The sequence below is a fragment of the Neltuma alba genome, unplaced genomic scaffold (genome assembly GCF_004799145.2).
Source record: "Neltuma alba isolate B1F8T4 unplaced genomic scaffold, ASM479914v2 tig00013341_pilon, whole genome shotgun sequence".
NCBI lineage: Eukaryota > Viridiplantae > Streptophyta > Magnoliopsida > Fabales > Fabaceae > Neltuma > Neltuma alba.
This window is the reverse complement of record NW_021637611.1, coordinates 166,565-179,192: the sequence shown is the minus strand read 5'-3', so window position 1 is coordinate 179,192 and position 12,628 is coordinate 166,565. Positions and strand designations below refer to the sequence as shown.

The 12,628-nt window shown below is 32.7% G+C and overlaps 1 pseudogene; it reads right to left on the bottom strand.

Moving 5' to 3' along the window:
• Positions 1 to 9,001: 9,001 nt before the first annotated feature.
• On the bottom strand, positions 9,002 to 9,957 carry LOC114736475 (syntaxin-related protein KNOLLE-like; annotated as a pseudogene).
• Between the last annotated feature and the right edge of the window lie 2,671 nt (positions 9,958 to 12,628).

Sequence of the window (12,628 nt, the reverse complement as noted above, 5' to 3'; positions counted from 1 at the left end):
TATTTCAACGATTATGATGTTGTATGATATCCCCAGCACTGTCCTATATATGTTTGCTTTCCTTGTTTTGGTTTCTTTCCAGTCTGTGTGTGTGTGTGTGTGTGTGTGTGTGTGTGGCTCTCTGGCATCTGCTTTTGCTTCTCGGTCTTATCATTGGATTCTTCGTTCTTTGTCAACCACACTACGCAGTGTGCTTTTAGTATACGAAATATCTCTTTTTCCAGAAAGCAACGACGGGTACCTATTGGTGGGGTTGCAAGTTGATCCGCATAAGCTGAATTGGCACCAAATATGCATTCTTTTCGTCGTTTAGGCTTTTGTTTTTTTTATGTTTTCCGGAATCGTTACAAAAATATCAAGATTACTTTTTTAATGCTTGTTGGGGTCCAATTTCTTTCTTCTTTATGCAAGGTGATGGATGTGGGTTTGCCATTCTATATATTTTCTCATCAATCCTCTCCAACTAAACCACTGTGTCCTACTCCATTATGTAAGTCTTCGTGTTCAAGCTAGCCATTATGTATGATTGGGGGTGATTGACTCTGTCCCAGAAAAATTAAGATTCTGTAATTAGTTAGTCTGTTTCTCAACTAATACTCCTCCAGTCCTTAATATAAGACCCAATTGTTGAGTTAGTTTTTGGTCTTAAATATAAAATCCATTTCTCATATTTATCAATTTTCTCTAAATTATCCCTATGGATACTTCCTCAACCATAATCAAGTAGAAGAGAGAGATGAGGTATTAAGAAAGACGATTATGGTATTTTAGGAAAAACGTGTCACATTTCTTATAATTAACTAACTTACCTAACTTTCTTAATCTAATCAAATTAGTTAAATAGGTCTTATATTAAGGATCAGAGGAGTAATATATATGCCTACCGTAATTATAGTTACAACAAATCGCCTGTCATAACCGTATAAGCGTGTCTCTCCCCTTGCTCTATATATGTGTGCGAGCGTGCAAAGGGGGTTATTTCAACTGTATTACGTTCTAAAAAATTTCCTTTATAAAGTAGATACTTCTCCGGTCCTTATTATAAGACCCAATTTGATTTTTATTTGGTCCTAATTATAAGACCCAATCCATTTTGTCTCTTATATTTATGCATTTTTTTTCAAGATAATCCTTCTAATAATAATAGTTTTAGCCAATATACTTAATTAGCAAGGATATTTTAGGAATGACAACACTTATTTATTATAAATAACCAACTTAACTTATTTCCTTAATCTCCTCAAATAAGTCAATTGGGTCTTATAATTAGGACCGGAGGAGTATTATATTTATGACCTAAGAGGTAGCATAATTTTCTATACGTCCCAAAATAATATATTTTTTTCCAGAAATTTAATATATAAGTTGTTTAGTTACCCTTTTACTACTTAATAGAAAGTTACAACTATTTTCTTAAAAAAAAACACAATTAGTTTGCCTGAAGAATACGAAGTATAACTTGCTTACACACACAACCTTCGGTCCTTAATATAAGGTCTCGTTTGACTTTTATCTTGATTCTAATTATAAGACCCCAATCCACTTTGTCTCCTATATTTGTACTTTTTTTTTTTCAAGATAGTCCCTCTAATAATGGTAGTTCTAGCCAATAAACTTGATTAATAAGGATATTTTAAGAAAGACAATACCTATTTATTACAAATAACTAATTTAACTTATTTTCTTGATCTCCTCAAATTAGTCAACTAACTCTTATAATTAGAACCGGAGGTAGTATCATTCGTGTAAATTACTTTCTCATTTGTGAATGTGAAGTATTATTATTATGAGCACTAACATCCTAATAAATTAAGCCTTTTAGATTCTCTGTACTTTCCGATCAAGTGACCCCTAAGATAATATTGGCTAGTACGGCCGGGCTATGCAGTAATGAAAGTAGTTTTTATGTATTCAATATTTCTCAAATTTTATGAGTCCGTTTGAATTAGTGATAGAAAAAGTAATTTATTTTTTATCTGATTTTTAGAAAAGTGAGATTGAGTAAAAGTTAAATTGGATAATATAATTTATATCTGAATTGACTTTTATAAAATTAATTTGTAAAGTAAAAAAGGTTGTTTGGATCTTATATTTAAAGGAAGCAGATCCAACGGTTCTAAACATACTAATCAAGCTCTGCAATGATAAGATCATAATAAATGTAGTTCCCTAAATTAACTAGATGAATGGAAACCAATAACTAGGTGATTAGGTCAACAGTTCAAGTATATCACAAAGTGTTTATAATAACAGTAGAGCTAAAATTATAACAATTTAAGGTATAGCAAGACAAGAAATTTTACAAAACATGAAAGTTTACATTCTATTTTATTACTAGTTCCAACCTTATCTCCTCCTTATTCCCACCAACATGAACTCATGGGCTAATTGCTATCCACCAGTGTGATGCGGACTGGCCAAAGTCAACAGGGCACACAAGGGTCATAGGTTCTTCTAGCAGGGGATGCTATTCGGGTATGAATCACTAGAATGTCGCAAGCCTAGGAGATGCTACCCTGGCAAAAGAAAGTCATCGACCACATAGCGCCATATGGCGGCCGTGCCACGTGGTCACAAATATCATTTCTCTATCACAAACCTGCTCCCTTAATAACAATTAATCAGTCAATCTTAATTACCATTTAGTTAGTCTAAACAACTACTTCTCAGCACAACGAATCTCGCACAAATCATAGACCAAACTATTAGCATAATAAAGGCTAAACAACTTATATCACACGGTATCTTGAAGCAATAATTGTTCCACCAAGCAATTTCATTAAGACCAAAAGTCCAATATATCAATCATAAACTAAATTTTCATTCTGGGATTTTCACAAAGCTCACTAATAGTCCCGATAAGTGAGGCAAATAAGAAGAGTCTCACCTAATGCTTAAACAAAAGTTATTACTCCAAAATCCTCAATGACTGTTTACAAAATCACAGCACAAAATCTACCACTATGCTTCTCAAAACCACTCTAAAGTTACTCTAAAGCTATTCTAAAATCTAAAGGCTATTCCAGAGGTCCCAAAATTCTATTTTAAAACAATATTCATTTATAATTTAATCAGTTTACTATAATAATAATTTATATGTAATTTCTTTAGTTTACAAAGTTTTCTCAAATTTTAGTTGATTTAATTGAATCCATGTTATATATATATATATATATATATATATTACCTCCAATCCTTAATGTAAGACCTTGTTTGACTTTTATTTTAGTCCTAAATATAAAATTCAATCCACTTTGTCTCTTATATTTATACATTGTTTCCCAAAGTAGTCCCTCTAACAATAGTAGTTTTAGTCAATACACTTTATTAATAAGTATATTTTAGGAAAGACAACACATTTATTACAAATAACTAACTTAACTTCTTTTCTTAATCTCCTCAAATTAGTCAACTAGCTCTTATAATTAGGACCGGAGGTAGTATTTTATATTTATGTATATGTATACTGTAGAGAAGACAAATTGTAATTAAATATAACCAAAAACCAAATGAAACACATGTTTATATGTGTTTATATGAAAATGGAACACGTGTGTGTGTAACATCTATTAAAAAAAACCATATTAGATAATCGCATCATTTATGGTAGGATGTTTTTTTTTAATGTTTATATATATATATGAATGTTGAAAATTAAATACCTGACAAAAGTTTCTTAATCCTACTTCACGGCATCACATACATATAGGAAATTCTTACCCTTTCTAAGGTTCAGAACTATTAATATAAAATTATATGTAGGTGTGTAAGCAAGAAAAAGGACAAAGGAAGGTGAAAAGTATGAAGGGAGTGAGGAAATTGCAATTGAGTATATACAATATACATTTGTATATATAATCTTCTCTCATTTTTACGCAACTCATTTGAGATTAAGTCACCACACAGACCTGGAGAGAAACTCACGTGATGCCAATTTCAAGATGGAAGAATGAGGACAACACCAATAAAAGCCAAGAAGGAGGTGAAACAAGTGTCAATGGGAAATGGAAAAGAAATAAGAAAGAAAGAGACCGTGTGGATGTGAGGGAGGGGAAGGGAAGAGGACAAAAGCAAGGATGGAGGACCTTGAGAAAGTGACGGCTGATGAGGGAATTCTCGAGAGTGTGATATCTACAAAAAGTTTTTAAATTTATAAGTTTTAAATTCCATTCTCTTATTTTATCGTTTTATTATTAATATTTTGAATTTGATTAAACATAACCTGATTGATTCTGATGAAATCTTTAAGATCTTTTAGAGTGTCTTAAAATTTAAATCAGATCCCTTTAAATTATTGCTATTATCATTATTATTATTGGAATAAAACAAATTCTAAGATAATTTTTAAGATATTTGAAGTAAATTCCAAGATAATTTTTAAGATATTTGAAGTAACGTAAAATTTAAATAGATTTTTCAAATCAATCTATATATATTTTTTATTTTATCCCTGCTTTATTTATTTAATATAAAATATATTTTTTTTTATACACACATAATTTGTTCTATGTTATATTGTGAGTATATACACACCCACACATTTTCTAAGCCTAAAGTTTGGTTCTATGTTTATTTTAAGGGTAAAACTATCACTTAAAATCTCAAAAGAATTAGGATGTGACAAAATGCGTATGTCAGGTAATTAGACAGGCAAGTCCTTTTCTTTTTTTTTGGTTGAATTGATGAGTTTGAATATATATGATATGCTTGGTGACAACTTGAGCACAGAGGTGAAATATTCCCGTTGATATTTGCGACTTTGTGAGGGGGGAAAAGAGGAGAATAACGGATAGGTCCAATGGGAGAGACAAGGAGTATCAATCAGCCATGACCGCAACCCGGAATATGTATAGAGTTCCACCTTTTCCTTTTCTGCTAGTAATAATTCTGTTCAAAATGTTGACAAACACTAATAATGTTGCTTTTAAATCATCTAAATAACATAAAAATCAACATTGCGCGTACATTGCTTGACTTATATAAGATAGCTTCCGTATCTACTAGTTCCGGTACTTAATATAAGAGCTGAACAGTGGTTGAAGTTATTTAATTCTAAATATAAAACTTTAATCTCATCTTTTCTTAAAATATTCTTATTGAGATTGCTGAACATGATAGTTTAGGGAGACAAAAAAATATATTTGTGACAAATAAACAACATAACAATTTTCTTACCATTAAAAGGCTGTCTAATTTTTATATCAAAGACCAGAAATAGTATCAAACATGAATCAATATGGCATAATAACAAGTCATGCTACGTACAAAATATAAATAGAACATATGGCTCGTTTTAAGTCCCCACAATAAAGGGCGTTGGCATGCAAGGGCGTAATAGAACAAAAAGATATGTAAGGGCATCGGATCGTTAATCTGGGAACCCTTTCTGGGCGGAGAAGAAGGGTGCAAGCGGCGGCGGGCGGTGCAGTTTGGAAATTGGAACCTGTAGATTATCCCCACCTATATGTAGGTGGCATCTCTTGTCACTCTCCATTTAAAGCCTTGTGTTCATCCTAGGCCCATTTCTGCATATGAAAGACACTTTGACCCTCTACCTAGATGATTCCAAAAACGTATAAAAAGAATTAGTGAAAAATAAACAAAAAGGATGAAACTAAAAATAGTTTTTCTTTTCTTATCTTAAAATAATGGAACATGATTGTTTTAAAAAGAATTTTAATTGTGATTTACTATGAGGTGAGATATATAAAAAGAGATTTGTTTCAAATTACATGAATAAGTACTCTTAAGTGTCCACTAATAATCCCAGAGAGACACAAAAAAGAACGACGTTTGGCATAATTTTGAGAACAACTGACTTTTTTTTTTTTTTACTCTAAAGCTATTTTAAAATTGAAATTTATCAAGACATAAATTATACTAATTAATCTTTTTTCTGAATATTAATTTGTAAAGGTCAGTTGAAATAAAAGTTACTTTTCCCAACACCAATTGAAAACGTGAATCAACATATCCTCACACGGTAAGGGCATGCTCCTCAAATGTTATTTGCAGAGTAGAGAGAATATTTTTTATTCATTCTTAATATAAAATTTTATTAAATTTATTATATGAATACATAATTTTTTTTGGTTTCTAGTTTATTATTTCACATACTGTTATTTTTTTAACAAGTGTATATATTAAACAAGGATAAAATTAAAAAGTTGTTAAATTTTAAAATAATTATGAAATTCAAGGGTTTTTTATATAAAAAATCTCTTGTGAATAATACCGGATAAATATAACAAGTAGCTTCACGTCGTCATACAAATAATCTTAATAATAGATAATTTATAAATAAATTTGTAAGTGAGCAGTAAAAAAAATTACTGTTGTTAAGTCAAGAAATCGGATTCATTTAAAACTTTTTTCCAGCGAAAAATAAAAGTACATATCATCATCATATATATTCGAGGCAGTGAACCATGGTTGCTGGTTAAAAAAAAAGAACCATGATTTGGCGTGGACCGTGTGGAATTTAATCTCCACCCTTCATTCAACATGCATGCATTACAGCTCCCACACTGCATTCTAACACTAACCATCCATTTTATTTTCTTACCCGCGTGGACGGTACTAATTATTGGGCAACTCGGTACGAACGAGGTGGGATGTAGACAGAGATTAGAAATCCGAATCCTAAAAAGATTAATTATGAGGCAAGTTCTTACGCGACCATCCATGAATGGTCTTTCCATTACCCTATGCTGAGTGAGCAGGTTTCGGTAATTCTTCGTTACACGCAGATATTTTTTTTTAATACAAGTGGCTGATGATTTTTTTTTTTTATTGGTAGATACATGTAACCTCCTATTAAAGGTAATTTTATTCAAAGCATTGTTGGATACTAGATGTGAGCATCTCTGTCGGTAGGAATTCTAACATTGATTGATCACATAGCTCCTTTCACTAGACCCAACATGCATTGATAGATAGAGATTAGAAATCCGAATCCTAAAAAGAATAATTATGAGGCAAGTTCTTACACGACCATCCATAAATGATCTTTCCATTATCCTATGTCGGGTGAGCAGGTTTCTACAATTCTTCGTCACATGCAGATATATATTTTTGGATACAAGTCACAAATGAAATTTTTTTTATTGGTAGGTACATGTATCCTCCTATTAAAGGTAATTTTATTCAAAGCGTTGTTGGACACTAGATGTGAGCATCTCTGTCAGTAGGAATTCCAACATTGATTGATCACATAGCTCCTTTCACTAGACCCAACATGCATTGGTAAATAGATATTAGAAATCCGAATCCTAAAAAGAATAATTATGAGGCAAGTTCTTACGCGACCATCCATAAATGATCTTTCCATTATCCTATGTCGAGTGAGCAGGTTTCTACAATTCTTTGTCACATGCAGATATATATTTTTCTGGATACAAGTCACAGATGAAATTTTTTTTATTGGTAGGTACATGTATCCTCCTATTAAAGGTAATTTTATTCAAAGCGTTGTTGGACACTAAATGTGAGCATCTCTGTCGGTGGGAATTCCAACATTGATTTATCACATGGCTCCTTTCACTGGACCCAACATGCATTGGTAGATAGAGATTAGAAATCCGAATCCTAGAAAGAATAATTATGAGGCAAGTTCTTACGCGACCATCCATGAATGATCTTTCCATTATCTTGTGTCGGATGAGCAGGTTTTTGCAATTCTTCATCACATGCAGATATATTTTTTTTTGGATACAAGTCGCAGTGAAATTTTTTTTATTAGTAGGTACATGTATTCTCCTATTAAAGATAATTTTATTCAAAGCGCTGTTGGATATTAAATGTGGGCATCTTTGTCTATGGGAATTCCAACATTGATTTATCACATAACCCCTTTCACTAGACTCAACATGCATTGGTAGATAGAGGTTAGAAATCTAAATCCTAAAAAGAATAATTATGAGGCAAGTTCTTACGCGACCATCCATGAATGATCTTTCCATTATCCTGTGTCGGATGAGCAGGTTTTTGCAATTCTTTGTCACACAGATATTTTTTTTTGGTACAAGTCACAAATGAAAATTTTTTTATTGGTAGGTACATATATATCCTCCTATTAAAAGCAATCTTGTTAGAATTACTGTCAGACACTAAATGTGAGTACATCTGTTAATGCGAACTCTAACATTGACTCATCACATAACCATTTTCATTGCACCCAACATACATTGGTGGATAGAGATTAGAAATCCAAATCCTAAAAAGAATAATCATGAGGCAAGTTCTTACGTGACCATCCATAAATAATCTTTCCATTATCCTGTGTCAGATGAGTAGGTTTTTGCAATTCTTCGTCACACGCAGATTTTTTTTTTTTGGGTACAGGTCGTAGATGAAATTTTTTTATTGGTAGGTACATATATTTTTCTATTAAAATAATTTTGTTCAAAGCGTTGTTAGACACTAAATATGGGTACCTCTTTCAGTAAAAATTCCAACATTGATTCATCACATGACCCCTTTTCACTGGACCCAACATGTATTGGTAGATAGATATTAGAAATCAAAATTCTAAAAAAATAATTATGAGGCAAATTCTTACGCAACCATCCATAAATGACCTTTCCATTATCCTGTGTCGAATGAGCAGGCTTCTCCGTTCTCCGTCACACGCAGATGCTTGTTTTTTTTTTTTTTGTACAAGCCTCAGATGACCTTTTGTTTATAAGGATGCTTGTATGGTTTTCGTATTTCACTCAATTCGGGCCCAATGGGCCTTGTACACCCAAAGACCTCCAACTGTGTGCTTTGTTTTGGAAAAAATCAAGGCCCATATGGTAACAGACCACTATGAGTTGAACGGAAACAAACAGTCGAAATGCCACTGGGTCAGTGTTAATAATTCATTCAAATAAAGAAACTTCAGCTAACGATTTCATAGAATCACCACACATAATATCCAACAACGACGATGGGTCGAAGTACAGCGCACAAAAATGAAGAAATTTACGAGAAGAATGAAACAAGGCAACCTAAGAATTAGCCCCTTAGAAGCATCATTTCAAGAACTGCCGAGACTAGTGGCAACGGGGATGACAATTACGAGAATGAGAATGAGCAGAAGTATCAGCCCAATACACATCCGCTTTCTGCTACTTTTCTGGAATTTCTTTGCAGTCTGCAAATCCTTTGTTCCATCCTTGACACAGTGGGAAGCATGAAGCACATGGTGTTCAATATCATCCATCTTCTCACCCTGTGCCTCCACCATCACAGTCATATCTAGGGACACCTGGTGCAGCTCTAGAAGGCTCTTCTCCATCTCTTTAGCTGCGTCGTGCCTGTCTTAGATCTCCACCTCCGTCTCCAGAACAGTTCCCTTGCCGTGCTCTTGTATTGCCTTGCTCAAGAATTCCTCACCTCCATTTGAGATGATCTTCTCTATGACTTCCTCATTTGGGTGTTCCCCTGTTACTGTGAAATATCGTCTTCCCACTGTTTCTTTGTACTCCGTCATCATCCTTTGCCTCGGTCCCTGAAACTCCATCATGATCTCCGTCAGTTTCTTTCGGAGTCCGTTGGTGACGGCTATTCGGGTCCTGTAAATCGCCGGGGTTCCTTCTTTCAGCCCAGAAAGCCTCCTGTTGGCAGCATTGGCTCGGTCTATTTCTTCCAGCTGAGACCGTATGGTTCTAGCCTTCTTGAGCACAGTGACAATGTCGGCATTGATCCTGTTTCTTAAGGATTTCAGGTCTTCAGGCTTGGGAAGGGATTTGCTCTGTTCATCCTCCTGCAGAAGCCTGCTCAATATTTCTTGGAGATGACCTATCTCTGTTTTCACCTTCTCTGCCTCTTCTAGGAAGAGACCCATGTCAGTATCGAGATTGGTTGTTGAAGAGCTCAGTTCTACTTCGCTGGGAGGAAGACCGGCACGTCTTTCATGGCGGTTTTCTTCAAATCCACGTAGCTGGTGAATGATTTGGTCATTAGATCGTTCATTTTTGCTTCCGGAATATTAAGAAACCCCCGCCTAAATCGACGATAAAAATGAGATCTCAATTTCACCAAACGTATTGCGATCTAGACTGAGCACAGAATCAGCGATAATTTTCAAATTAGTTAAAAATTTGGAATCCAACGAACAGGCTCGAGGATACTGGACTTGTGAGGCTGCGATCAGACCTTTTTGAAACGGGGAGAGGGGAGAGCTCTTTCAGAAGAAGATCGCTGCACGAGAGCTTAATCAAACCCTGGCAACAACAAAAGAAATCTGGGAATGAGATTGAAAATGTAAAGCAGATGAAAGTGATTTATGCCGAGGATGGAATTGATCAAGATCCTAACGGATAATTTTCAGAGGACAGAGGGCCTGTGGGAGAGTAGCCGTTGTAATTCGGCATGTGGCAGCGGCTTCATTTTTTTCATTTTCAATTTTTGGTCACCCCTTCTATATTGTATTGAGCTGTCTTCAATTCCAAGTGCCGAAAAACGTCCCGAGCCCATCATGCCGGGCTGTTTAGGCTTTAAAATTATAAGGGCTGGATTTGATATTTTTCCCTTCAAATAGAAAATAAATCCTGGAGGGTTGGTCCTAGAAGGCTAAGGACTTAAAAGGACCGTCCCTTTTAAGCCATTTTATATTTTTTTTTGTTTTTTAAATGTTTTTAAATAATTTTAATATTATTAATTTTTTACATTATTAATAATATTTCTAATATTTAGTTATTATTATCATTTTAAAATTAAATTTAATGTTAGACAATAATTTATCCAATTAAATTTTTAAAAAATGGGTTAATTTGGACTTTAATAATGATTTGATTTATATTATATGCGTTGATATTTTTAAACTATATATATATTTGATAATAGAGTATTTTTATACTTATATAACTTGTGATTCTATAATTTGCATTAGAAATTTATGAGTTTCAACAACAATGTTTCTCACATTAAAGTAAAATAATAGCTAGATTGTAAAATTTAAAAGTAAAATTCCTACAAAAAAAAATTAATATTTTTATTACGAAAGAAAAGCATACTTATGAAGAAGAGTAATTAATTATAGTGATGATGAAGTTTCAAAAGATTAATGATAATATTTATTTATTACACAATTGCATTATAGATAAAACTTTTAGATGTTGTTATCTTGTTAATGAATGTTTTAGATGTTCTTGGATGTTGATGGATATTTATATATGATGATATTTTATATTTGTGATTTAATTTTATTCATATTTATGTCTTTTTTAAATAATTTCATTGGTTTATTTTTATTTTTTATAAAAAATATGATAAATAAAAAAATAATTTTTTTCTTAAACGGACCAAAAGGCCGTGGGCCGGCCATGAGCCCTGTAGTTTAAGGGCCTGACCTAACAAATTAAGGTATTTTTAAAATTTTAGTCCTGGAGGGCCGGACCGGCCCTGGTTCCCACCTCTAAGTGCCTGTGACGGATTTATCAAGGTGGGGGAGTACCTATGACGGAAATATCTGCTATGTTTTATTTTAATTCGTGAGTTCATGAATTTTCTCGTTTAAAATTTAAATTGTAATTTGATTCTGATTTATAAAAAATTTGTATAAAAATAAGATCGAATGTTTTTGGTGAAAATATATTAAAATGTTCAAGTATTGTATGGTTATAAAATTTGACATCTTCTGTTTAAAAAAAAAGGAAAAAAAAGAAGAAAGGTGACAGCAGGTAGCAGCTAAGGAAAGCCTCCAATACTAAATAAGAGCAAAGAATGCACAAAATCTATAATAATAGGAATATTTAGATAAAAACTAAATCATAATTTTAAAAATATTTTTATAATATAAGAAATAAATATATAAAAAAATCTGTTTTATTTTACGAAAAAAAGTTTTTGAAAAATACTTTTCCTCCTCCTTCTCCCCAAACGCCCTTACGCTTTTCTTGGAATGAACAATAAATGGATGTGTGTGTGTATGAGCACGGGGTCCTCAATAATAAAAGGGTGACGTAAGGATGTTTCGGACTTTGGGTAAACCCACGCGCTTACCCCAATCAATATCATTGTGATTCAGCGTATTTTATTTATTTATTTTTTCTCATGAGTGAGAGACCGTCATTTTATCTGACTAAATAAATATTTTAAATTAAATTATTTTATCGTCTTAATCTAAAAAAAGTATTTAATTGAATTTTAAGGATAGGATGTGCTGTATTTTATTTTTGCCAGCGACTAGTTTTATTTTTAGTTGACAAACAATACGCGAGTGTATACATGATTATCACTTTTGGCGTTTCTTTTTTTAAGGTGCGCACAAATGTGCGGGGTTTAAGCTCATTCTTAATAAATAAGTAGTGCCATCGACGGAAAACAGTGAATATGACTTTTTGTTTGGGCATTTTTAATTCTCTCATGTGAATTTCATTTTATTAAGTAATAACAAAATAAATCATTACACCAAATCCACAACAACATTGAATCATGTCATATAATATGCAATAGCAAAATGTGGTTTGAAGGACGTCAAATGCAATCGAGCTTATCCACAAAAATTATTATTATTAATTAATTTGTGACGTGGAGATTTTTATATCCATCACTCGTTCTGTGCTGAGATTTTTTTTCAATCGAGATCGTTGAATGATTTTTAAATTTTAGATTGTCTTATCTTAATATACTGGGAAAAAAA